Raw genomic sequence first — 27358 nt, 5'->3', positions numbered from 1 at the left:
TTATATGATAAATAAAATGAAAAAAAAAAAGCTTTGGCAATTGAATATCGATTAAAAATATTATTTTCAACAAAAATGGTAATAAAATAATTAAAAAAATCAAAATTATTATTTTTATCTTATATTTACCCTTCAGCAAAGACACTTGTCTTGACTGCTATTTGGTATTAGTTTTTAAGTATTTCTAAGTATTTGATTTGCATATGTTAACCAATTTTTAAGTTTTAGAGTGCATTCCATTTCCCCTGACATTTCTCCTCCATCTAAGAATTTATGATGAAACTTCTTATTTTGAAAAATTAAAATTTCTCTTGAAATGGAAATTCCTCGCCTTGTCTACCACATACAACTCATGTTGGATTTCACTTAAGTGGTGTAAGTGGCAGAAGTCCTCTTCCTCCATTCAACACAATCTAGGGACATATCTTCTGTTAAATAATGAAACAAAACATGAGATCTTTGTAGCTGTTCTTTGATTATTCTATCATATCATGAAGTTTCTTTGCTAATGTGATGGATCATGCTGTCTAGTGATCCATCACATTTGTAGTTCCGCTAGAGGGGGGTACAGAACCAGTGAGGAGATCTCCATTTGAGGCAGAGCAGAGTGGCAGAGCACTTCCGTGGTGGAGAGATTAACAGTAAAATGTAGGGTTTTGATTGTAAATGTGAAACACAATATCAAAAATAAATTGTTGATAAAACCCTTCCACCATAAATACCCTTTGTTGATATTTTGGGTGTGAATAATACCGGTCCATAATATAGTGTGGACTGACCCGTTCACGCCCAACCAAACTGCATATTCATCCTGTATAGACCGAATCAGTCCATCCACGATATGCACACATTATCAAACAGTCGAATTTCAAATTTTCCTGTTTGTCGTCTGATACGTCTCTTTCGTTACACCCACACACTCTCTTTCAAGTTATTAATTTCCTGCATAAGTAAATGGCAATAGAATAAAATTCTCACCAATTCTTTACCAGTATTAATTCATTAAAAACTCAAACCCTCCCACTCCCTACAGCATTTATTTTGAAATCTACGGCCAACCACACCCAATCAATAACCTATATATTTCAAACAAATGAATAAAACTCAACCAGTAGAACAAGAAAAAAGAAACGAGAGACAAAGTAAACGATATCTCTCTCTAACCAGTAGTCCAGTAACTACCTGATGCACGGGACTCTGTAACAGATTCCTAGCTTTCATTTCAAAACTATAGGATGTATGATTGGATCATCGGACACCGTGCAATTTCAACTTTATTCTCTCAATTCTTGTCTGGGGAGAGGAATTATTCCAGTTATATGTGATCATTTGCATTCTCCAAGTAGACACGCTTAAAGGCTGGGACTTGCAGACCCTTATAATTGGCTGGTGGATCAAATTCCACCATTCTTGAATGGCTGTTCATTTGAACTGAACGATCATGGGGACGTTTTGGATCAGTGCGTTTCACGATAGTTCTATTTTTGTTGATGTATCATGCATATTACATTAGTCGTGTGTTTTTTTTTTTTTTAAAGACATTTTTATAATAATTAGCTTTAGAATTCAGAAAATGAAGGGTTTCTTGAAACGCCAAATTTTTATTTTTTGAATCTCTCTGTGATTTTGAATTACACGGTGATATGGTATATTGAAATTTGAAAAAACTGACTATTTTTTGAGATGTTACATACTTGTCATTATAAATATATTATAATATTAAGCTGGATCACTTTAAATGTCTAGTCAGCCATATTCCTTTTTTTGTGTTTCTAAAAAAAAAAAATACAGATGAAACGAATCACTTGTGGATCGGAACTAGGGCTGTTCATAAGAAGGCCCAAACTGACCAACCCGAGTCAGCCGGGTTTTCATCAGTACCGATCGATTTTGGGTTGTACAAATTCATAAACCGATGGTTTGGGTTGGTTTTGGTTTTCTTGTGTGAAAACCGAAACCAATCCGAACCGACTTAGTTCCTACTTAACTAAAAAACTGAAATATCTGAAAATATATTCCAATATCTATATCTAAAAAATATATATTATGAAATATGTCAGATATATATTTCCAAAAAAAATATATATTTCAATATATATATATATATATATATATATATATATATATATTTCTAAAATACATATTTCAGTTTTAAATATATTTTCAGAAAACTAGGTGGCCATGGGGGGTATGGATGGACTTAGAGCCAAAACCGACCCAACCCAACTCAAACCGATCAGGTCGATTTTGCTTAGCACTTGATTGATTTCGATTTCTATCTTAGATAACCTGACCAGATCAAATTGATTGAAAAAAATTCAGTAAACCGACCCAACCCGACCCATAAACAACCGAACTCAATTATGAAATGGAATGATCGTAAAACGCACCAATCCCAAATGCCCCCCGCTATCACTATATCACCGTTCACTGCCGCCTTACTCGTTCTTTGTCCTCGGCAAGTAACCCTATTGAATTAGTAAAAATATGATCTAGATTTCCTATTATTACTAAGCCCACACTAGAGATTTTTAATCTTGGACTTGTAATAATAAACCCATCTACCCATATGGATCACATTAAGGCCCTGTTCAATTTTATTTAACCGGATAAATATGTTTATTTGAACAAGTGTTTCCCAGATAAAATTTGTTTAGTTAAGTGAGACTTTAGCATTCTTATGCCATACAAATTAGTTTTCTATGGGATTTAATATAACGATAAATAGATATAGCGATGATGATCAATTTACTGATTGAGACAAACAGGGCTAAGTACTATGAAAGAATGACTGGTACATATATTATACATGTATATGTAAATTGAAGCAGCTGCCGATGCATTTATTAAAATTCAAAACCCCTTTTTCTAATCTAACTTGACAGTATGATTATAAATTTGACATTGTTTCATAAAGTCTGAAGACTTTTCTTCATCCTTTCATGCATCTTTTTTGTGGGTGAACTGGGTTGGTTTTCTTTTGATGGGTGAGTGGGGAGAAGGAAAAGGACCTGAGTACAGGTTGTATCACAGCTTGTTGCACTGCTCGATGCAAGGAAATCTTCATATTTCATGATTGTGAGCTCTTGGCCCAGTGAGGCAGAATCCAATCTCTTGCAAAAGTATTTTATTGTTTCAGTCCGAAAATATAATAAATATAATACTAAAAGTACTAATCACCATTCTTTATTAGTTATTTAGTAGGTTTTTAAGTATGGGAGGTAATGAAGACAGATAGGACGGCACGCGTAGTAGAGTGGGCAGTTGGGAGGCGTTGACAAGAGAGGAAAATATCTCCTATATCTATAATCATTTGATAGCTCTATCAGCATTTCATCGGTTTTCCATTTTTTTTTTTAACTCTCCTATTTAATTAATTTAGAGAGTGTTTGGTTGTATAGGCGTTTATTCAACAAACGTTGTTACACAAGTGCCGTTTCAGTAATTTACCTCTTGTCATTTCAGTAATTCACTGTTACGTTTATGTGGAGCCTAATTTTCATAAATAATTGTAATTATTATATTTCTCAATTTTTCCAATAAATAAAGTACAAATATTGAATGAAAAAAATATAAATAGAATCAAATACATACTTAATCCTTATAGATGTAAGTCTTTCACCATTCTTCACGAGCCATTTACGATGGACCATCCATGCTAGGTATGTCAACCGGTTGGATTCGATAGGGGTTTGTCTCAATTCTAATTTGGTTTTATAGGGTTTAATTTGATTTTAACCTATATAATTTAAAATATATTTTTGAACACATTTTAAAGGCCTAAAATATATTAACTTAAGTAAGATAATTGTTTTATAGATTTTAAGATATTATTTTTTCATTAAAAAAATCAAAATCAACATATAAATAAATTATAAACTTTAACCCTACTTGATTTAAAGAATCAAAATCCTAACCCAACCCTATATCAAGCCAAGTTTACCATTTAACCTGACCCATTGACATCCCTAATCCAAACTCTCAATCATTCTTCACCTTCATTAGTTAGATTAAGATTTGAAAATTAGGCTTAGTTTAAAAGGAGTATAGATGCAAATACTAGAATGCAAGATATTATAATTTCTATTATTTTGTATGCATTTACACTGTTCTGCCTAAGTCCGGCTTTGGCTAGTACAACCCCACCCATCTTGTTGCTTGTAATGGGGCTGTAAACTGTATCCAATCATCTTGATTAGAATTTGAATTCTATATCATTAATGGTGATCTAAATTCAATCCATATCAAATATGGATATATATACCTCTATCCCATTTAATATAATCCTATTGGATTTGATTTAAGTTAGGCTTTGGGCCGAATTCATTCAAATTTTACTTCATTTTATTAATAATACATAATATTTTCATAAGTTTTAGTTTAACATTTATTTAATATCGGATATAATCTCGCCCGTCATTTGGACGGAAGAATGATTGAGGAGGAAGAAGTTGGGTGAGAAATGATGGAATTGACAGTATATGTCACGTGAGCGATGATGTCCTTTGTGAACCAGAGAGAGAGAGCGCGCTGTTTTTGGTGGTGCTTTTAATGGCAGAAGAGAGAAGCAGAGTACAGTTGGGGAGGGCATGTTTTTTGGTTCAAAGATATAAATGATGAGGGTGACGACAATGGGGCCTCTTTCTCCCATTTTGGATGAGATGTGACACACATTTACACTACACACACTACCTTTTGTTCCTCAACAAAAAATAAATAAATAAATAAATAAAACTTTTGTCCTCTCCTCGTTTAGTTTTTAAAGTAGAAAATTTTTAATTACCAAAAGAAGATGACTCTAAAATTTAATAAAAAGGAATAAGTAGATAAAATTAATTAATCTTATGCCTTGGTAGTTAGCATCTGTGAAAGAAGTATGGATACATTCATTCTAGATTTTTAATTTCTAATGCACAACTATAAACATTCAAAACGTTTCAAAAGCCACACTTTATACATTCCTATCAATCCGTGAACCACATCAATTTCAAGTTGGCACCACCCCAAATCTACTTTCTAACATGGGTATTGATTATTTATCCATAAAAATATCAATTCTATCATTTTGATATTTTTTGAATAAATTTCTTAAACTACTATAAACCTAATTGATTAAGTCACTTTTTAAAATATCCATCACACTCCCTTTTACTGATTGGTAATTAAAAAAAAAATTCCCAAAGTATCCTTCCTGTTACCCATTCATCGTACTCAACCTTGAGACGAAGAATAGAGGGGCGGTGACAAGAACCCCTTCTCTTTCTAATTTCTCTCTATCCTCTCATGCGGAGAGAAGTGGTGGTGCTGGCCACTTGTTGATTTTGTTGCTGGGTTTTCTATTTCTTTACTTTAAATCTAAAAGCGACTATCTCAGTCAGGGTAGAACAAAAGAAAGAGAAACTATCGCTACCGGATGCCGATGAGACCACTGCCTCTTTAAGTGTTTGTCTCTGTTACAATCATGGTCGTTCCCGTGCAAGATCATTCCCATCTCATTAAGTGATTGTCTCTATTGATCTTGGATGCAGCAAGCGTGGTTTAACAGTTGAACTGTCCAGATGAATTAAAACCAAAAGTTGCAAAGGTGAAATAGATGATCCGCTGAATTATTGATGATGGTTGGGTCGCGAAGAATGGTTCTTTACTCGGTGGTGTTTGTTCCTGACGACAACAGGAAGGAGATGAATAGGTTGCTACCATCCTGAAGTTGAAGATATAGCAAAAATTACACCTTCATTGATTCAATATATGGAGATGAAGTCATGCAGAATAAGTGAAAGAGTATAGAACCTGTTGGAAAATGCAATTAATTATTGTTTTGAGGAAAAAAAAAAAAGCAAGTTTGTAAGGAAGATTCTATATCTCTTGTGGCATCGATACGGACTAAACAACCATACCAAAAAGCTTCATAAATTTGGGGTTTTGGGTTTCTACAAATTCAATTCGCAAGTCTTTGCTTTTGCCGCTATACCTTTTGCGTTAGGTTTTGGATATAAATTCCTAAAACCTCTCCCATACTCTTCACAGTTGTGGTTTAGAGCTAACAGCATTGGTTGGATTTTATTTTGAAATTTTGAAGAATGATGGAGGGTAAATTTAATATTTTATTTATTTTCATTAGAAATTATGAACAATGTCAATTGTCAAATACATTAGTCAATTAACTAAACAGTAGTTTAAAAAATTTATCCTTTTTTATTTCTCCTTCAATCGTTTGTGTACCAATTTGTAAGGATCAAAGTACAGAAATAATTCTCTACACAAAGAGAAAACACCTAAAAAGGTATAGTAGTACTTGGTGAAGGACCATAGCATCTCAGATTTTCAGTATACGTATAGAGACAAAAGCAGAAAGCAAATATTTTGTAAGACTATAATTGTCACTTACGAAACATGTTGATGGCTCCAGAGTCCAGAGTCCAAACCATGTAAGATCATATCTCACTGCCACTGGTTGCTCCATCCAAAAGAAGCGCAATGTTAGCCCATATACATCCCATCATCAGTCTCATCTAGCTGATTTTTAGTGGACAAAATCATTTTGGTGGGTTCAAAAAATGCATATTTATACTTTTTTTTTTGGCAAGATATGGCTTTCATTAAAATATGTACAAAACAGTAGAATTTGTTTGGTTGCTCCCGTCTTCTACTATCCTATTATATTTGCATGCATCGTAAGCAAGTTCATGAGCAACCCCAAAACATATCAAAAAAGGGAAGAAGATCTAATATTCTGCACTTTATCGGTGTGATGAACCATTCCTCATCCCCTTCCATGTAGAAGTTTTTAACTAAGCCTTCTGAGTCCAGGAATAACGCTATCGACTTGAGGTTTATGAGAGGACATGTTGGAGTCCATGCAAGAGTGCCCACCATTCTGCTTGGAGTGCATTAGTTGCATTAAATCTTCTACTACTCGAGACTATTGGAGTGCCATCAGCTGCCTGAATTTGTATTTCGGTTCCTGTCATTCCTAATTGATGGAGCAAATCTGGCCGGTCTTAGCTGTCAATGAACTCGTTTCTGAGCTGGAGCGTCGGGGAGCCTGAAACGGGAAAGATGAGAGAACTCCGGGGGGAACCCGGTGTGATAACTCCGAAGTTCAAGTCAGTAATCTTTCAAAGGCAAAGTGTAGACCAGATAGCGCAAAGTTCACATACCTTGTTTGTTGGGGGCAGGGGGCTCTTATAATCATTTCGTGCACTCACTCCGAGGCCCTTGTCAGGTCGGGTATGATTACCCTTGTGTCTGTCAATTCGGCCGTCGTCATTTCTGCTGGGACAGAACCGTCACTGTCTAACCGTCTCTCTAACTGGAGATGGCAGTGTCAGGTGGCGGTGGCAGGTGGCCGTTTAGAGTGCAGCTGTCAAGCGTCAGATCCCAAGTCAGTCAGGTGTGGCGCCCTTGGGTACGAACTTCCTCAGTGTCAGGCATAGTACGATTTGTTTGGTTTTGGTGCCTTGAAGGTGATGTGGTGGAGTGGTGAGCGAGGCGAAGTCTTGAGTTCGGAGGTATGTATAGGGCAGGTCAGTTTGGCGAGGGGTATCCCGAACTGTTACAAGGCAGGCCAGTTCGGCGAGGTGTATCCCGAACTGTTACAAGGTAGGCCAGTTCGGCGAGGTGTATCCCGAACTGTTACAAGGTAGGCTAGTTCGGCGAGGTATGTCCCGAATTATTGCAAAGCAGGCCAGTTTGGATTACTTTCTGGTTTTGGGCCAAGGGTGAGTTCGGGCCCCTAGTAGAGAGTTCGGTCTGCTGGTTTCTCCCCTTGGTGTTTGCGCCTTAAGCTTGCTTTTGTGTCGAACTGTTGCTTTTGCCACGTGTCGCATAACTGTGAGGTCGGGCCAAATCTTCCTTCATCACTAATGAAGGGATAAAGGATCCATCAATGAATATTTTATGTTCCACTGATAATAGTATGTGTGCATGCATGAAAATTGATTTTGATGTGGGTGTGTTTGATCTTCGAGGAATGTAACTTTGCATCAAATCCAGAAGCTAAAAATGCATATTTATACTCACATTCCCTTTTCTTGTATATATCGAGTGCTATCAGCATTTTATAATATAATATTTATATGCACATGAGGAATGTACATGTAAGGCCCCGTTTGGTTATATTTCATCTGCCCCAGATGCTCTTGTGGAATATAAACATGTTTGGTACACAAGATATTCGAAAAATATCCTATTCCTTCTAAGCAAAAATAGGGCCCTAGAATGCATTTTAAGAGTTTGCTGCTTCGTGAATAAGTATTTATTAGTCTTTGAGAAATTCTTTTTCCCAAACCATTTATACTTATTTACAAATATACTTGTATAGTTGTATTTTGCAAAAATGATAATTTTAACCCTAACTTAACGAAGGCATATGTTTGACATTTTTGAATATTATATTGACACATTTTGATGAAGAATAGTAAAAAAAGCAAGGTGTTATAGATGACACCGCCAGCTACTGTCTATTAGGTGTTGGATCTAAAAATCCATCGCAAATTATGACATTATGATGCAAAAATGACATGGGAGAACAAAAGGGTTTGGAGAAATGGAGAAAACAAAGCAAATAACATGAAATGGGGCTACACGCGATGGGGTCGCACCTGAAGCTATGAGAGTACTAGGAAAGTTGTCGTCACTGCTCTTGGACGTTCGAATGGAGAAGACAATAGGGTTCAATTATCCTTTAATGAAGGGGGCAGTCCCTGAAAATTAGAGATATATTTGGGGACAGTTTTATCCCAAAATAAGGAAATAAGTGCTTATTGAATAAGCACTTGAAAAATATATATTCCTTGCTTATTTTTAAAAGTGCTTATTTTCAAAAGAATCACTTATTATGTTTTTTTTTGGGGTCAAATAGGAATAAACACTTATTTTAAACTTTTTTGCCAAACAAGAATAAGCACTTATTGCCCACTTATTGTGTGGTCTTAACACTTGAAATAAATACTTATTTTAGGTATTCCGAAAGAGGAGTTACTATGTTTTGTTAATCACATTTAGACAAATCTATTAAAAAAAAACATTAGAGAAAAAGAAGGCAACGATAGAACAAGAGCTCTTAAGAAATTTCGGTCAAATTTCTGTTTCTCTTATATGAACATATTCTATCAAAGTATACAGAGCCAAAGTTCAATCTCATTATCACACGGTTGAGAGTTATATGTACTCAATGCATAATGTTGCCTTTTGGTTGGGAACCGAAAGAAAAAGCAAAAAGAAAAAAAAAAAAAAACAGGTGACTTTTATCAAAAAGAATGTTAATGAACAATTTATGTTTTTTTTTTTTTTGTTTTACATACAAAACAAGGTGGAAACCATCAAAAAATTGTCCGACATTGTGTTGTATTATGTCTTTCCATGGGTCTATCATGTCCCAAGCTTCATAGAAGTTGTGTATTACCATCAATTGGACAAAATTTGTCTTAACCATTTTTGTCTCTATATTCTCTCTTATTTACTACTATCATCAACTCAACAGCAAGTTCAAAATATCGATACAGACTGATACACTGATAAGGGCATATCAGCCTTGTTAAAGCTCACCCACCCTTTTTTTTTCTTTGAAACTGGTTCAAAGGAATCGGCCTAAGACTGATGTACCCCTTTGAACCGGATCATACCCCGATGCAACCCTGCAACGACATATCATTAAGCCCCCGATATAGGTGGGGCATATTGCATCGAAATTTTGAACCTTGCCCAACAGTGATTAACCTTTATCAATTGAACACTGAAAACTCAAGTGGCGCCATGAACCCACTTTGATGACGCACTTGAGTAAAAAGGCGAAACGCCAAAATCTTTTATTGACAATGGAGTCTGTCTCAGTGTACTATTTCTTTTGCAGATGCATTGATGAAAAGGCCCACCCAAATTGCAATATATGGGCTTCCTTAACAGTTTCAAAACTGTTTCCACACCTTTCCTCCCTTGTTATCTAAAATTTCCCCCAAATGTCTCAATGGAAAAGGGACCACCATCAGCTTTACTTAAAGTTAAATATCAATAATGTATATTGGACTAATCTTCAAGTAAAATAAGCAATTACCTTTTCTAATATAAAATTTAGCCCATGAATAGAAGATGTAGAGAGCAAAAAACCTTTTTTGTCACATAATAGTGCAAAAGGAGAATGCAAATCTGTTCAAGGTGATGGATGCAAACCCGGTTTGGTAATGCATTCATAAATTTACAGTATCTTATTTGATTGCGATGAGTGCAAACTGAATCTCAAGGCTACAACCAACCTATATTGCATTGACAAACTTTGAAGGCAAAAACGGTTGAAAAAAATGAATTAACTTTCATTTTATCAAGCGCTGCCTTAATAGCAAATACTAATGTTGGAAACAGGATTTTATTAGCCATAGGAGATTATACTAACTTTATTTTTTTCCTGAATTTTCTTTTGTAGGCATAAATGAGTTTGGCTATCTTTAGGAAGGTTTGGTTTGACTTGAAAAAAAAAATTAGAAAGGAAAAAGAAACCATCAAAAGAAATTTCAAAATTACTATTTTAAAGGACAACATAAATCACAAGTTCTCAAAATAAAAGACAAAGAACAACCATGTTGATTACAAATAAAGCCAACTTGAATCAGGAATGACGGGTGGACAAAGAAGGGGATAAGTGATGGGCCAAGCTTTCTTTTCTTTTTTTTTTTTTTTTTTTTGGTAGTTGGTAATATGTCCAAATCCCCCATAGGTGCCGTCAAGTAGAGCAGCACCACACTAAATCCGCACCTCTGCTGGAACAAATCAACTAACGTATCAACTGAACCCACCCCTCAATTGACAGATGGGCCGAGCTTAGCATCTATGATTGGGGCGCACTCTAAGGCACTATATATCGTATATCATCCTGGTAGAACTGGTCTAAGTATAATGTATAAGTTTATAGAACTGGTCTAATTATAATTAGGGGTATTATTGGGCCAAACCTGATAAGCCTGACTAGTGAATAATAAAAGGTTCCGTGCAATATCTTTTTAGAGTGTTGTGCGGCCCAACCCAGATCATCCATTGGGCATTGGCAGCCAACTTATGGGGTCATGATAGGCCCTCCTCCCAGGTTCCAGGTACTTATTTACGGCCTATATATGGAAAATTAGATAGAGTATCTTAACATAATGGATGGTAATGTGATATCTCTAACCTCAGCATTTCCAAGTCTGGCTACCTGATCAATCATATCAACATCGAGATTGGATTCTGTCCTCATAGAAGGGTGCTCACACGGTCAATTGCAGCTGTTAATTGGGAATATATCCCCACGAATAAAAACTTTCAAGTACAGAGATATCAACAATACACGGTTGAAAGTGGATGCGATGGTGTGAACATCATTTTTTGAGGACTGAATCCAAGTTCAGAAAAGTGTTATTCCCCAAATTTGGTCTCTTCTGTGGAGTGAAACTCTAGTTGGGATTGGGGTGAATGGTATTCAAAAATTCCATTTCAAATTCAAAACTCAACATAATCAAATCAAATTTGGATATAACCTAATTCAATTGAATAAATATTCGAATTTGATCGATTATTTTATATATATATATATATATATATATATATAGTTAAACACTTTATTTAACATTTATTATATAAGTAATTTATATAAATAAAATATTTATTTTATATATTTATTAATTATCTAATTAATAGGTCAAATTCGAATCAACTCAAATATTCCAATATCAAATTTTCTAACCGGATTTGAATTTAGATATCTACCTGATTGGCCGATTCTATTCAAATTTCATCCATTTACACCCTAGTTGGAAACTTAGAATTGCTCAACAAAAAATGTATTGTAGTTTTAATAAGAATAACATCCATACATTTCTTGCTACATGTGCGAGGCATCAGAGGCTTGGAGTACTCGATATATAAGCATTCATAGCAAGAAAACCTTCATCAGTTCATCTAAACCATTTGGAGTCCCCCCAAACAAATATTAGTTTGCCAAGGTTGTATGCTTGCATTGGAATTTCGGTAGGAACTAAATTGGTCAATTTTGCAAATCTTCGCATTCTATCCACATTTCAGAGTCAGATTTTGGGAAAACGGAATTTTTATCTTTTGGATAACATGTTTCCTTATTGCAAAATGATGCTGAGGTTTCATTTCCACGAAACCCAAATTGCAGCGAGAAGCAAATTCAAATCCAAATCTATCCTCATGATTCAATTGAAGTTGATCTTGAGAATTATTTCTTCCTTCTCTTTTTCATTTGTAGGTTTTTTTTATTCTAGGATAGTCGTTTCCTCTTTGTCTGAGGATCACCATTTTCCTGTCCCTAGCATAACTGCCCAAACATGCTTCAATATTAGGGTTCGCATCCGCCCCCAACAGAATTGCCCCTCCCCCACTCCCCAAAAAAACATCCTACGAGTTGTGGGCGCGCTGCGTTTCTGCCCACACACGGACTAAAGAGACTTGTATATACGTTCCAAAAGGGTGTCATCCCCTTGTTCTGGGTTCGTATCCTCTCTCTTGAATCTCAGAACTGAAACCCTCGACCTTTCTAACCCGCCGGAGTGGGAGCCCCCTTCAAGTTCCACCGGTCGTTCCGGTAGATTCGTTTACCGGAGGTAAGTTTCACTCTTTCTACCTTGTTTTTCTTTCTCATTTTCTACCTTCCGATAACATAGCTGAAACCCACTCCCCCTGTTCTGTTCATAATGTTTTTAGCCAATTTTCAATAGTAACATTATACCTAAAACTTGGAATGATTATAGATTTGTGTGATTATTAATTAGAGGAAAATTAAACATGATTATTGGTTCCAGTCGAGGCGTTGTTTTAGGAACGAATCATGATTAGTTTACATTACTCTGCATCTATGTTTAATGTTTCTGAGACGACTTTTATTTATGTGATTTTTAAATTGCATATGAGAATTTTTGAAAATCACATAAATGTTGCCTAAAAAACATTAAACATAGATAGTACTGTGAACTAGTCATGATTCGTTCCTAAAACAACGGAGTTCGGATCTCCTGCCCACGAGACATTTATGCAACCACATATGGAGAACATATGGAGAACATATGGAGATCATCTCATCGACATGTTCCAAATTCACGGGGGATAGTGGGGGATAGTGTATTGTGGGTAGGAGTGCAGAGTTCTCATGAGGAGGAGATCCAGAGCCTCGGCTGGAATCAATAATCATGTTTAATTTCATCTAATTAATAAATACACAAATCTATAATCATTCCAATTTTTAGGTATAATGTTACAACTGAAAATCGGCTGAAAACAGAATAAGGGGAGTGGGTTTCAGCTCTGTTTACCAGAAGGTAGAAAATGAGAAAGAAAATCAAGGTAGAAAGAGTGAAACTAACCTCCGGTAAATGAATATGCCGAAACGATCATCGACGTCGACTGGTGGAACTCGAAGGGGGCTCCTACTTTGGCGGGTTTCAGATCAAAGAACCGTAGAAAACGAGGAGAAACGAAAAAAAATTAGGTAAAAAATGAGAAAAACTTACGGAAGGTCGAGGGATACTTACCTCCTGCTGGAACGGTCATCGGCATCGACCAACGGAACTCGAAGGGGGCAATTTCCGGCAGATTACAGAAGGTCGAGGGTTTCAGTTCTGAGATTGGAAAGAGAGGATATGAACCCAGAATAAGGGGATGATTCCCTTTTGGGCAAGAGGGAGCTGGCGGGGCGGAGCTAACGGCCATCTCGTTAGCTCCGCACAAGTCTCTTTAGTCCACGTGTGGGCGAACACGCAACACGCCCACAACGCATGGGATGTTTTTGGGGGACAATTCTGTGGGGGGCGGATGCAAACCCCAGTAGTAGTATCTCACCACAAAATGGGACCACTTTTTCTGTGCGATTAGTAATTCAAGGATCAAATGAATCAACCTTGTGATGTCATAAATCAAATGGTGAAATATAAAAAGTAAATAAAAATACAATGCCTCTAACATTGTATATGCATCATATAAGAGAAAAATAAGTATGACAAACGAAAATTATTGTTGTTAATGATGAAAATGGCTAAAATGCAAAAAAATAATAATAATAAATAGCTGACCCACGACCCACAGATCGGGTTAAATGATTTAGTGGTTCAACCCGCAGGATGACCAGGTCGTTGAATAATCCATTCTTGCACTAAAGATAGGGAATTACATAGGCCACAGGATGCCTTTGAATAATCCATTCATGATTCATGTGGTCACAGATTAGGTTCAGACAAGAGGTTTTCACACTTTTTCCTAAAATATGTACTCAGCTCTCTGAGTTGAGATCTTCTGCCAACAAAACATCTTCCAACTCTCTACCAACTTGAATACCGCTCATCTCACTCTGGGACTGGGACCCACCATATATGAGATGTGCCATGTGAGATTATGTTGGTAGAGGGTTGGAAGATGTTTTGTTGGCAGGTGATCTGGACTCCAACTCTCTGCCTTTTACAGAACTTTGGGAGTAGTGTCAAGTTAGTACCTGAACTTTCAAATGTGTTTCTGCAGTACCTAAACTTTCAAAAAGTGTCAAGTTGGTCCCTGCCGTTAATCAACTGTCAGATATCTGTTGAAAATGTTACAACTACCCTTCAAAAGAAGACACTGCTCATTGTCTTCTGTCTTCTAACTTGAGACTGAATTGGTCATCTTCAAAGAAAAAGAGAAAAAAAAATACATGAAATATGATAAAGGGAAACAATAACTGAAAGCAAAGAAATAACTAAACAAGAATATGTTTTAGATCTAAAGGTAGAAGATAACGACTTCATTAGTCTAGAATCTCAAACACTTCAACCTGTTCAGTCTCAAGATAGAAGACAATGAACAGTATCTTCTTTTGAAGGGTAGTTTTGACATTTTCAATAGATAACTGGCAGTCGGTTAACAGCAGAGATCAACTTGACACTTTTTTGAAAGTTTAGGTACTGTAGTGACATGTTTGAAAGTTTGAACACTAACTTGACACTACCCCCAAAGTTCAGGGTACTAAAGTGGAATTTTCCCTTCTCAAATCTACTCAAAGTATACAAAGTGTGCATTTGACACTCAGTCAATAGTTGGGACTTGGGAGTTTCCCAATTTACATATGGACTCGTCGCATTAACATGCTGTGAGACAGATGATAAAACTAGAAAGACACAGAACAGAGAAAGTTTTCGAAGGCTGTGTTTGGTTTGAATGAAAAGGAAGGGAAAGAAGGAAAATCAAGTCAATTAGGCTATGTTTGGCTTGAAGGAAAATGAGGAAAAGGTAGGGAAAGGCAGGGAAACCTAATACAAGGTTTGCAAAAATTTCCCTGCCTTTCCCTTCCCTTCAACATTTGGTGACAGGGCTGACCAAAGTACGAACTTGGGGTGTTCTCCTAGTTTTTTTTTTTTTTTATGAAAAAAATTAATTTTCCTGCGAGTTTCAAAAACCATTCCAAACTTGGTTTGAAGAACATTGGTTTTTTAAAACAAAAAAAAAAAAAGGGGAAAAAGAAAAAGAATAACATATCCTGAGTGAATAGTGTAGTTCTTGTTTGCTTTATTTTATATTTGTACTTTAGATCCAATCCACATTCAAATATGGGTTAGTAAGACAATAAATAAAAACTTTGTACCAACGGTCCAACACTTCTGTCAGAATATGCTGCTCATATTTGGGCCGAACTTGTCATGCACTTGCGTTCAGTCTGACAGGTGTTACAAACTGAATGCAAGTCGGCGCACAACAGCACAGGTGCAGCAGATCCAGGGGTATTTGACAAACACTAAGGGGGGTATTCACCACTTTAAGTGGTAGTTGTTTTTGTTTCAGAAAAATCATACTTTAAGTGCAGCAGATCCAGAGGTATTTGACACACCCTAGGGGGAGGAGGGTATTCACCACTTCGAGTGTAGTTGTTTTTGTTTCAGAAGGCAAAATCATACCTTTCTTTTTTATGAATGAAAACAAACTCATACAAGTATCGGCAAACATCTCTTAAATTATAGCTTATATCAGCATTATGAAAGTATAAATAAGTTTTCACTTCTGAGAGCATCTTTTTTTTTTTTTTTCAGAAACATGGTTGATGTTTTCACCTTGTTTGTAAAAACACATCCAAGAGGTTTTTATTCTTGTTTACTGATTTAACATTTAATAAAAACAAGAAAACAAACATATTCATAACTCATAACACCTTTTGAGTATAGCTTTCCAGTAAACTTAATTACATTTACTCCTAAATCATGTCAGACTTGCAGAGTACTTATTTTTTAGGCAATGGATTTGTAAAGTACCAGTGGAAATAAAAATGCAGAAGATGATCAAATGTCTGTACCAACACAACTATACTGTCATATGACCCCGTCAACTTACCAACACCAAAGTTCAAACCATTCAGGGGTGTTTCTTTAGGTTCCCAGATTTTAATCTAATTAAACTGTTCCATATGAGTTGGCTACCACATGTTTTTGCAGTCGGAGACCCTGTGTACAAACTGTGATCAGTAGCCTGACTGCCTGAGTTTTCTAATTTGTCCACTCATCCATCTCAACATTCACAACCCTGCCACAGTCATGTTTTGGACATGTTTCCCGACTGTCCAGCACTCTTTACAAGTTGTTCTATAAAATGTTCCCTCCATCCAAATTGGTATTCTCCTATTGCAGAGATTGTCAATAGAAAATAATATGATCACCTAATTTAATTATTTGCTTGGTCTAGGTCCTGGTTCATGGTTTGCAACTTGTAGCAATTAGATCATTCACATTTTTGTTCTTTTTTTATGAATAAGAAATGATTTATTAATGATATATCAGAAATGTTACAAGAACCCCAGGGAGAGGCCAAAGACATGCAATAAGTGTGAAAAAACTACGCCAAAGACGTTACAATGTTACCTAGTACAGATGTCCCCTCAATACCCCCTGTTTAGCAAGATGATCAACCAAAGCATTCGCTGACCTTGGAAAGCCTGAACTTCATATAGTAGTGTCTTTATCCTTTGTTTTTAAGCAAGGATTTACATGTAAATAGGAGTCTTCTTGCATACGAAAGTCTTTCAATGTAGCAAAAAAGAACAGACCATATTTGGCCCAAACCTAGTAAGAAACCTAAGCCTGAGAATGCATAAAGTAGGCTTTGATCTGGCTTTGCCTAAAGCATCATCATGTAATGAGGAATCCTGCCATGTTTTAGGTGTTGGTGCTGTATCCAACTTCATGCGAGGCTGAACTATTAGTTTTACAGTATACCAGTAACAATTCAATTTTAAATAACTTTTTAAACAAAGGAAACTTATAGGAATTTTTTTATTTGGAAGCTTCAGAGGTCTGGGTGGCTATAGATTTAACAGTATCCAAGTAACACTTCAATTTTAAGAGTTTGCCTATCCTATAAAGTGGCACGACCACATGACTTTTACTCTTTTCACCCATTTCTTTGTGTCATTTATTTTCCATACAAACTAGAGTTTTGACATAGCTTTTGTGAATCCAAATAGATGTTAAAACTTAAAGGACACCATTCGAACTAATATTTTTCCCTCAACAACTTCATACTTGTGCCCAGGGCCAAGATAGATTCAATCCTCTGAAAATTCAATATAAACAGCCAATAGCCCTACTGATGCAAGAGCCAAAGAGTTAAATTTAGAAATTTCTGGATTTTTTTTCTATTTTTTATGTTTAGAACTTTAGACAGTATAGGTATTTTTGCCATTTTACATGTCTGAGGTTTCCAGCTAAAAGAAAGTTTGATTTTTCTAATCATAGTGTAGTTTTGTTTTCGTGGTCACTAGTTAAGTCACCTATGAGTTTTCTTATGACAATGGTAATTCTATAATTTCCATTTTTCCTAGTTTTAGTAGGATTGACCATCTCTATGTTGTCTATATATCTTTTTGTGGTAAACCATCTCCAATGGATCTCATATTTATATGCTCCAAATAGACATTTTATAATATTTCATCCCACCAAATCTCATCTCAAAATTCCTCCTAGAATCCTAGATTCCATACTTTTGGGTTTTCTTCACATGGTTGAATTTGTGCACTGGTAAAATATCAGGCAGACAAGCACGAGAACACACATTTGAGTCTGAGGCAACCACCTCATACCACCCATCTCAAGATGACGAGACCCTGGATTGCTAGTCCAGCATTTGGTAATGTCCTTTTTAGGTGTAGAATAAAAATGAGTTTCACTAAGCCAAGTTGAGTCAAAATAGGAGTTCTAGTTAGCTTATCCAATGAAATTATAGCTAGAGATGGGCTTTGTCAATATTGGATCAATGTAATAGTGAGAAGCTCATCATCATCATCTAACCTCTAGTATTACTTTTGTGGTGCCAACTCCATACAATATTTCTTTTTTCAGTCAGTAAGCAAGGGTAAAAATTGTCCCCAAATGGATTAAGTAAATCAATTAAGCATTATTCACAACTATTTGGACTAATTTTGTCCTGGCATTGTGCTTTATCAAAAGCCATGTTCTTTGTTAAATTTTAAGTCCTTGAATCATTTCATACCACTTCAATCCACATGAGGAAGAGAAAAGTGGTAAAAATACATTGTGATCTACATATAGGAAAAAAAAAACCTACAAATCACAAAAATACTCTCATCTACACATAGAGAAAAACCTACCAGCCAATCAGCTGTCTGGTTACCAATCAACAATGAGATAGATTTCTGAAGGGGAGGAGATAAGCCCTTGATATATAGAAATAAAAGGACAGAATAAGTAGCCCTAACAATTCTAAGTCATCTTCTGCCAGGTCAGCTGAACACCATGTTCAGTGGTTTGAACTTTGAAGTTCATATCTTAATTGCTCTTGATTGAAGATTACTCTGAAGATTATTTTCATTGTGCCAACTCAATCACAGCCTTGTTCAAGATTACTAATCAAAAACAGAGGTTAGGTTCCTTTTACTGCAATCATTAACAATATTATTATTTCAGATTTCTTGCTCTTGATCACTGTACCTATGATCTATCTACTACTTCTTAAGCTGTTATCATAGATAACTATTGCTCTTGATTAACTTTTTAATATGTTTTTTTACAAATGTTGGCTATGATCAACGTTTGAGACTCCATGGAATTTGTCCCCAATGCTTTGGTTACCTTGAAAAATAGATGTCAATTGGGTAAAAAACGGAATGAATACCTATATTTACATCATAACTCACACTTGTTTCTCACAATAAGTATTAAATCAATGATAGCAGAGCCATGTTGCCAAATGAAAATAGTTTAGCCAATGACCAGATGTCATCTGCACATAAACCATAGTGGTAATGATAGAAAAATGATTTCCTGGACTACTATTGGGTATCTCATTTATTTGATCTAACAAATCCATGAGAGAACTTTCATTAATTCATTCTCACCAGAATAATGAATGATACCCACAATTTCTTGCTGCTGGCCACAGAAAGGACAAAATCTTAGCCTACAAAGCAGGTCCTGTCGTCAGCATCTAGGAACTGTCATACTGGTAATTGATTAATTGATTTCTCTTATATTTGGACTTGAGTTTGATTGAAAATTTGAAATCTATTGCCTAAATGGTTTATGCCAAGGCTCAGCATTTTCTACTGCCACAATTCTTCATTCCTGAAGAAGATTCTTGACAGCTGAAGATAAAAATTGACTAATATGCAGTGGGAATTGTCATAAAACCACAAGCCTAAAAATTAGCAATTGCAATCCTAACGTTTTAGTATCACGTTTTCACGTTCCATAGGTGTTTCTATGCATAAAATTGAAGCCCATGGATTAAAGTGCGTATGCCCCTCACATCTATAGTTTTGGTTACCAAGAATAAGCCTAGTGAGAGGCAATGACTTATTCCAACAGAAAACATTAAATCAGGGAATTTATGAAACGAAATTTCTTGGGATAAAGAAAGAATCTAAGGGGTTCATAATGGTGGAAGTGACTGATCTACATGATTTGTCTTATGGTGGATAAAATAATTAAATAATAAAAATTTGACAACATAGTAAACAATAACACTATGTTCGGTTTGAGGGAAAGTTCATAATAAATTTTGTGAAATTCCTTAAGAACTTTCCATCTCTTATTTTCTCTCAAACCAAATGCAGATTAAATGATTCTTTTCAGCTGCTTCAGCTTTTATCAAACAGCCCTTAAGTATTGAATAATCAACATACCACACCCTCAAAATGCATGTAATCATTAAACATTTTGGAAGCAACAAAGTCTAAAGAAAATTTTAAAAGAAAGGGAAAAAAAGCAAATTTACACCAAAGAAGGTTCAAAGTGCAACATGAAACCAAAAGGAGGAACCAGAATCCAGGGGAAAAAGAGGGGGGAAGACATGCATACCAGGACCTGTCCACTGAATAATTTCAGGAAGGTTCTGCATTTAAATGGATATAAAGTAGTAAGAATAAAATGTTACAAGTAAATAAGATCACTATAAGAAGATTATCTATTAAAAAGTAAAAAACATGAGAAATAAAGGTTAGAGCTGGACCAACAATTAGAAGATCCGCAATCAAATTTCAACTCAAGTTAGGACAGAAACGCGAGGAAGATGCTAAGTTTCGAAGCAGAGGCGTAGGGAACGAATTTCAATTTCTCTTTGCGTCTTCAGCTCTAAACCGAACAAAAGGAAAATGAAGATTGGAGAACGATCGCCTAGGACAATCATGCAGCTCCATCCACCAGAAAGAGATCAAAAGTTCAGAATGAAAGATTCCTCGCCGTCCTCTTCTAACCACGTTCATTCCTCTCTCTCTCTCTCTGAGAAAAGAAAAAACAAACAATGTGATTTCGTCCGTCCAGCACTGCAATTGCAGGGAAAGAACTCAAGAAGAAAGATAAGGAAATCAGGAAGCACTTATTCCTTTCCCTCAGCTAGCATGCAGTCCTACGCATTTAGAGCAGAGCAGGTGCACCCGTGCAAGTGAATCTTTCCCGTCCCGCCGGGCACCCCGATTCTCCGATCCGATCGGGTCGGCGATGGAGATTGCCTAGCTGGGACGAGGATTAATTGTGTTACCCGACCGGGGACGGAAACGGGGCGGGGATGGGGAGGGATAGTGAATTTACATCCCGCCCCGATTACGTAATAATCGGGGCGGGGATGCCGATTCACGGGCTGGTGTGGATTGCTACATTTTGAATGCTTAGCTCTGCAGTGAAAGTCATAGATATCTGCATTGGGCACTTTTTTTTGTATATATTAAGTAAATTTAATAATTTATTTATATGAATATGTGCGGATTTTAAGAGTATATAATTATTTTATATTTTAATTTCTTAAATAATTAATAATTATTTATATTTTATATACTATTTTTAATAATTTTTTTATAATATAAAAATAACAATAACTAATTTCAGTTAGGGTTATTTATCAAATCGATGAAACCAACTAAATTAATCAACTCGATCTAAGTTAATTGTTTTTCTAGTATTTTTCAATCGGCTTTGGTTCAATGGATCAAATTATTGGACCATATATTAATATTTTATATTTTAAGTATATATTTTTTAATATGGGAAAGTGAGAGAATTCATATATTTCTTAGTCTAAAATATTTTATATTATAAATTTTAATTTTTAAATTCATTTTTTATTAATACCACTATAGTTTTTAAAATTTAAATTTAATTTTTAAGTTTAAATCATTTGAACCAACTAACCCAAACCGATTCAACCAGAGTTGGCCGGTTTTCACTAATGATCATTTGGTTTTTCATTATTTGAGTAATATTTAAAAAATTTAAATTATTTATATTTTATATTCCTATTATCAAATATTATTAAATATATTATAATTATTTTTGATAATTTTTAAAATTATTACATAATTTTGTTATTTAATCTATTTTTTTGTCTTTTAAATAATATATTAAACTTTTTTTTTAAATTAGTTATTTATAATATCATTTAGTTATTTAAAGGGTAAATTACAAATACCCCCTTATACTATAGGATGAGTGACAGCGACTCCCTGCACTATTTTTCGTAACACACACCTCCTTGAACTAATGAACTTTTACGTTGTGAGTTGCGACAAATACCCCTTCAACCGTTAAGTCGGATAGTGGAAGGCATTAAATTATCAAAATATGCCACTAAAACTTCCTCTATTTTCTTTTGATTGCCATTCACCACATCAAGTAACACAAACACCACCTCCTCCTCCGCTCTCACTGTGACAAGAATTGTAACAATGTGAACAAACATCCCTACCGCCACCTTTGGCCAACCTCCATTACCAGCAAATGGGGGTGTTTGTTCGTTCACTCCCTTCTCGGAATCATACAAGAAACCAGCGAGCAGGGCAGAGAAGGTCGCCCAACTCCAGCTTCTACCATCAACAGTGCTGGTAGGCCCCAGAATCTGTAATTACACCGACTTCTACTGTGATCACCCACCGGACGACAACAAAGACGTCAAGGCACTTGTTAGTATTGATTTCAACGGTTACCACTACAAAAACAACAGTGTCTCTACAAACACCATCCAAAAACACATATGAAGAATCAAACCCTTCAACTGTAACTCCTCGTCGGCACTGGAAAAGATCCAAGCTGGAATTGAAGGATCCCTCTCGTCCTAAACCAAACAGGAGTGGTTACAATTTCTTTCTTTTTTTCTTTTTTTTTTTGAGCATTATGCCCGTCTGAGGCATCTGCACCATAGGCAAGAAAAAGCCATCAACAAGATGATTGGACACCTATTGAGCAAATTGACTGAGGCTGAAAAACAGGTTTAACAGGAGAAAGGCCGGATTGCATGATAAAGAGAGATATCAGGGAAATTTTGGAGTACAGAAAATTATCAAATGCTTGAAAACCTCAATATATCTGAGGTCCCTTTCCCGAGGTTATTGATTTTTCTTCTTACCTCTGGTTTCCGGCATCTTCCCGTGCAGGATCAAGGCGTTGGAATGAGAGGGAATCGAGAGGCAAACTCTACAATTTATTTCTGGAAATGATTACACCATTGTCACACAATATTTAGGGAAAATATTTGCAGGTCTCTCTCTAAATGCACATACACACAAATACTGAATTTATTGATCTGCAACTGCAAAGGATTTTCTGTTTAGGCTTCTGGTTAACTTGCCATCTGACTCACCTCCTCCAGCTAACTCGGTTTTCATTTAGTAGTTTGGCCAACTAAGAAGGCACAATTGGTGGAGGTGCTTCTTTAAACAACCAGTTATCTGGTTCCTCCCTTATGAGATCGATTTGTTGAGATGGCGACAATGTTCAATGCACGCAGGGGCCAGGAATTACATGGAAAGCTGTTTTTCAATGGTGAGTTTTTGAACGATAGGGGGGGCCATGGCTCCCGTGGGTCTTCCTTTGTTCATAAGAAGATCCAAACCAACCAACCCGAATCGGTCGGGTTTTCTTTAGCATCAGTTGGTTCCGGGTTACTAGAAAGTATAAACCGATGGGTCAGTTCAGTTTTGATCTCCACACATGAAAACCGAAATCAACTTAGTTCCTAGTTAGTACTTAGTAGTTAGTATCTAACTTAGTTTCTACTTTTTAGTTACTTATAGTTTCTACTTTATAGTATTCTCTTTAGGAATGTCATTAATGGCAAGCATTGCAAGACAATGAATGCCATTAATAGTTTCTTGCATTTTTTCTAAGGTTTAAAGAAATGATCATATTCTCTAAGGTCCTTTAGACCAAATAGGTAATTACAATTTGGTGTCTTTTTCACTTAGATTAAAAGCCTTCTTAAAAATTTCAAATTTCAATTTTATTTTTCTAACACAATTTGACTTTCTCTTTTCTTGGTAACTTTTAACTTGGTCTGCCCTTATTCCCTTAGCCCCTCAACTCAAGCACTCAAAGCTACCCAAACCAACTCAAACCAGCCATGTTGGTTTTGCCTAACACAAGGTCAGTTTTTGTTTCATTTCCAGGCAACCCAACCCGTGAACAACCCTAATGCAGGGGACAATCTTTTGATGGGGCCCATTCCTTGACATCAAAAGGTGTAGTTTCTCAACAACAGATATTAATTGATGAGGGCAGATTTGGCCCTCCAGTGAAATTGTGACACGTGGCACCTCGTGACAACAAGGAAAACACCCAGCCAACAAACTTACAAAGTTGGTGACCCACCCGGGCACTAGTCTGGCCGGCCTGGCGCAACCTGCGCGACCTGGCCGACCTGGACCAGCCTAGCGCATGATTCGGCCAAGCCGCCCATAAGGCGCCCACCGACAAACCTGGCCTAGACACTGACCCGCCGATTGACACAGGCGCCAACCTGACGACCTGGTCTAGACACTAACCCGCCGACTAACACAGACGCAAACCTAACGACCTGGCCCAGACACCGACCCGCCGACTGACGCAGGCGCCCCCCTGACAACCCGGCCCAGGCGCCGACCTGGCCGCCTGACACAAGCGCCAGCCTGACGACCTCGAGGAATTCACCACCGTACTCCGGTTCTGACAGGATGCGACGAGTCTTACCGTTTGGAGGCTTTTCACCCACCTAACCCGCGAGGACTCCGGTATATAAAGACCTCACCCCCCAAAGGGAAAGGGGAGAAAGAAAGTGAAGTAACCCCTACTCTCTAGCTCTCCCATATTATCTTCAAAGCTCTCTACAATAAGAGTGCTAACTTAAGCATTGGAGAGCCCCCGCCGAGAAAATACCCCCGGGACCTCTGATTCAGTTCTCGCAGGTCCTTCAACTCCCGCCACCTACGAAGAGGAGGAAAAGATGGAGTTCTCGCAGGTCCCTCAGCTCCCGCTGCCTACAAAGGAAAGAAGACCACCTCATGCTGAGGGCAGTCGGATTGCGCCGCACCAGGGAGCTCCAACATTCTCTAAGTCACCGGCCGCCTAGTAGGCAGTTCGCCACCAGGGAGCTCGCCACCAAGCAGTTCGCCACCGAGCAGCTCGCCACCGGGCAATTCACCACCAGGCAGTTCACCACCAAGCAGTTCGCCACCAAGTAGTTCGCCACCAGGGCAGTTCGCCACCGAGCAGCTCGCCACCGGGCAATTCGCCACCAGGCAGTTCACCACCAAGCAGTTCGCCACCAAGTAGTTCGCCACCAGGCAGTTCGCCACCAGGTAGTTCGCCACCAAGCAGTTCGCCACCAGGCAGTTTGCCACCAGGGAGCTTGCCACCAGGCAGTTCGCCACCGGGCAGTTCACCACCGGGCAGTTCGCCCCCAGGCAGTTCTCCACTGAGCAGTTCGCCAGTAGGCAGTTCACCACCAGGTAGCTCATCGCTAAGGCACGCCACCACCGGGTCAAATAACGAGGTACTTAGCCAAAAAATTTTACATCACAAAACATTGGTACGTGGCCGAAAATGGTTACATCATTAATCATTCCAAAAACAAACACCTTGAAAAGACAATCATGAAACAAAAGTAAATTGGAGAAGTACAGACAACCCCAATGCAGATTTCTGATTTCCACTATAGAGTTATAAACATTCAAACTGTCAAAACCCCCACTTTACACACCGCCCGTGAATTGGCATCAATTCCAAGCTAGCACGCACCCCAATTATACTTTTGGCCTAAAAATTTTGACCCTAGGCTGAACCGTCATTCTCCCAAAGCAAATTGGATGAAGATGACAACAGAAAATGAGAAAAAAGGTAAATTAGATAGGTGTAGTTTGGGCATTTGGAAAACTTTAAATAGTAAAGTGAGAATTTGTTTTGAAGTCAACTGACGTAACACTAATGGAGGGGGGTCTTTATCTAATGACCAAAGTTTAGGGCGGTGATCGTCACAAAAAAAAATTAGACATTGACCCTACGGTACAAGGGGGATCTTTGTAACTTACCCTTATTTAAATAATATCGTTATTTAAATTTTTAAACATTAATGATTTATTAAATTTAATAATCTATAAAATTATAATTTATACTATTATTACATAATTTTGATATTTTAACTATTTAAAATTTTGTTATGTTAAAAATTTTGTTATTTAACTATTTAAATAAAATGTAAAATATTTAAAAATTTTGTTATTTAAATTTTATTTATTTTAAAAGTTATTATGTAATATTAAATATTTTACTACATAGTTATTTATCTATTTTTAATATTTTTTTTATTTAAAATATTTAGTTATTTAAATATTTAAATAATGTTTTTTTTTTCATTTAAAATTTATTATTTGAATAACATTTAAATTTTATAGTTCATAAAATTATAATTCATATTGTTAGTACATAATTTCGTTATGAATTTCATAACGATATGAACCAATACTTTACTCACTACTCTATTACTTGAGCGACTAGTGCACTTGCTAGTGTCACAATAAACCACACATCATTGCATTAACTCTCTTATAGAAACCACAATAGTCCTTAACGATATGAACCAAAAGTTAGTCCAAATATGGAAGTGGATCAGATATGGTCCGGATCAATTGCATTATATTCAACATTGACCTAGAAGAGGTGTGTATAATTAGATCTGGCTAGACATGCTTCTTTCTTTGTGACCTCTGAATCTGTTGTTTATATGCATGTCATTTGCAGTAATGATTTACTGCAAATGATTTCATTTTCAGTAAGAGGTGTGTACAGTCTCGTAATTCTCCTTTATGAATGAACTTTAATATACTTTTCTCAAAAAGAAATAAAGTTTGAATTATACAACTAGCTATTAATATACTTATTTACAATGAACCATCTACCAGCCATTTGTATATGTTTCAATTACTAAAGCAGAGTATGTATAATTCAACCAACCTTAATTCAAGTCTTTCTTGGATTGTACCTTGTACTCTTTAGATTCTACTGTCTTAACTTTAAATTAATTAATGTCTCATAATTTTATGCAGCGTTTGGTAGATCAGTTAGTACAACTAGAACCACTGTTGATGGTCAGCGTTGCTCTCTCTTTGCAGGAGATTGAATACGAAATTCAGATATTAAGAATTCTATTTTTCTATAGTGTGGTCCTGAACTTTTTTCTCAGTTTATTAAGCATATCCATTTTCTATTTCATATGTGTTTTTGAAAAATCTTAAATCTTGTATCTCATAAGGAATGGAGATAAGTTTGATGAATGGACATAATATTTCATATATGATTCTACGTGTTGACTGACATTTAAAGCTTATTGACAAGTGAAATAATTTTGTAGTTAATATTATACTAATTTCAGTTGGCCAATGTATTGACTTTATAGTTGGTGCTGAAAGACCTACAAATGTCTTCCTTGAGAAAGTCCCCCCTCCCTTTTTATTTTGGATTATTGGAGCGGTGCACTGTGCACTGCTATTTGTTTCACTTCATGATAATAATAATTTCATGCTGATCTTTCTTGTAGTCCATCTAACCCATTTCTAACTTAAGGAACTCATGCAACTTGGGTATAATTTCTGCAACCCTGATATTAA

General features: G+C 36.4%; 2 long non-coding RNA genes across 2 annotated transcripts; both read right to left on the bottom strand.

Moving 5' to 3' along the window:
• Positions 1–6086: 6086 nt before the first annotated feature.
• On the bottom strand, positions 6087–13658 carry LOC148849398 (uncharacterized). The gene is made up of 3 exons (XR_016101178.1): positions 13521–13658; positions 7161–7862; positions 6087–7045 (listed from the first exon to the last, which is right to left on the bottom strand). It is a non-coding gene; the product is annotated as an uncharacterized LOC148849398 (long non-coding RNA).
• A 6439-nt stretch (positions 13659–20097) lies between these two features.
• On the bottom strand, positions 20098–21144 carry LOC148849397 (uncharacterized). Its single transcript, XR_016101177.1, has 3 exons — positions 20830–21144; positions 20464–20732; positions 20098–20346 (listed from the first exon to the last, which is right to left on the bottom strand). It is a non-coding gene; the product is annotated as an uncharacterized LOC148849397 (long non-coding RNA).
• Between the last annotated feature and the right edge of the window lie 6214 nt (positions 21145–27358).

The sequence above is a fragment of the Nelumbo lutea genome, chromosome 6 (genome assembly GCF_056320005.1).
Source record: "Nelumbo lutea isolate HS-2025 chromosome 6, American lotus-T2T, whole genome shotgun sequence".
In the NCBI taxonomy this organism is placed as follows: domain Eukaryota; kingdom Viridiplantae; phylum Streptophyta; class Magnoliopsida; order Proteales; family Nelumbonaceae; genus Nelumbo; species Nelumbo lutea.
Note: the sequence above shows the minus strand (reverse complement) of the source record. Positions and strands in the feature narration are given on the sequence as shown.